Genomic DNA, 236 nt, shown 5'->3' with positions numbered 1-236 from the left:
GTAAGCTCAAGTCTGTTCTCGTTATAAGCCACTGGCATTTAATATAATTATCTTATGGCAAGTTTGGAAGTAATATTATCACTAATAACAAACAAACCTGTCAGGAATAAGCATCACAGATGGAGTATTCGGTGAAATCAACAGCTATGAAAAATTAATGATTAATATCACGGTGATAAATCTTCATATACATGAAATTACACAAACAAAAGCGAAATTAATTTACTTCAGGAAGT

This window comes from Penaeus monodon, chromosome 29 (assembly GCF_015228065.2).
Source record: "Penaeus monodon isolate SGIC_2016 chromosome 29, NSTDA_Pmon_1, whole genome shotgun sequence".
Taxonomy (NCBI): Eukaryota; Metazoa; Arthropoda; class Malacostraca; order Decapoda; family Penaeidae; genus Penaeus; species Penaeus monodon.
Note: the sequence above shows the minus strand (reverse complement) of the source record.